We start from the raw sequence: 1,113 nt of genomic DNA, 5'->3' as shown, positions 1-1,113 counted from the left end.
GTCTCGGTTTCGGTCCCCACCGCGCGCGCGGGGGGACCGGGCAGCTTTCGCAGCCCCCTGAGGGCCCCCATCCGCTCTGCCTCCCTCCTCACGCCGACGCCGGCTGCTGAGCAAGGGACAGCGGAGAGAGAGGGCACGCCTCACTGACCGTACAAGCACAGAGGGAAAAAAAAAGGGGGGGGGGGGGGAGAACAGACCCGAACGAGAGGGGCGGGGAGCCCTCGCTCCCGACCTGGGACAACCCCTTTCTCGCTTCGAGTCCGGCCCAGGCGCCCGGCTCGGCCTGGCCCAGCAGGGAGCGGCGCGCCAGCCGCGCCACCTGCCTCAGGGACCGGGGTGTGGGTCCCCGCGGAGCCCCGGCGTCGGAGCCCGGCCGCCGCTGGGAGCGGCGCCACCCGCTGCCCGCGCGCCCGCGACCCGCCAGCCGCACGCTTCCGAGCTCCTTCGCTCGCCTCACCGGCCTCCAGCTCCGCCGCCCCGGAGACGGCACCCAACACCCGCCTGCACACACGCAGCCTCCCGAGCGACGCCACGCACTCGCCCGTCCCTTCCGCGGGCAGACGCCTGGCGGCAGGCAGACGGGCGAGGCGGGACGGACGGGGAACGGCGCCCGCTCTCCCCGCCTCCACGCGGAGACCGGGAGGGGCCGCCCCCGCCCGCCCGCCCGCCGCCCGCCTGCCGCCCAGCGAAGCCGGGTCGGGCAGAGCGAGGCAGGCGCGCCGGATGGCGGAGTGCCGGGGCAGGGCGGGGGGGGAGGGAAGGAAGGGTGCCGCCGACGGCCACGGCGGGAGACTGAGAGCACCGGCCAGGGAGGAGAAGGGATGCGCTGGGGCTCGGCGTCCGCACCACCCGCGGTGGGGGCTCGCCGTCCCGGCGGCGAGCACGCGCTCGCGCCGGGGTCGCGCGTTCGAGGCAGGCCGGCGCAAGCCGACCGCGCGGCGTCTCTCCGCCGAGACCAGACCGCGGAGAGAGGGGGCAGGGTACCCCTCTCCGTCCCGGCTGCCCGCGGGGCATGCACGGGCCGCGCCGGCGGGCATGGGGGGGTGCGGCGCCCGCGCGCGCCGACCCCCCGGCCCCTCCGGCAGCACGCCCGGCTGCCCCCCGGGTCGCATC

This window comes from Struthio camelus, unplaced genomic scaffold (genome assembly GCF_040807025.1).
Source record: "Struthio camelus isolate bStrCam1 unplaced genomic scaffold, bStrCam1.hap1 HAP1_SCAFFOLD_92, whole genome shotgun sequence".
Lineage (NCBI taxonomy): Eukaryota > Metazoa > Chordata > Aves > Struthioniformes > Struthionidae > Struthio > Struthio camelus.
Note: the sequence above shows the minus strand (reverse complement) of the source record.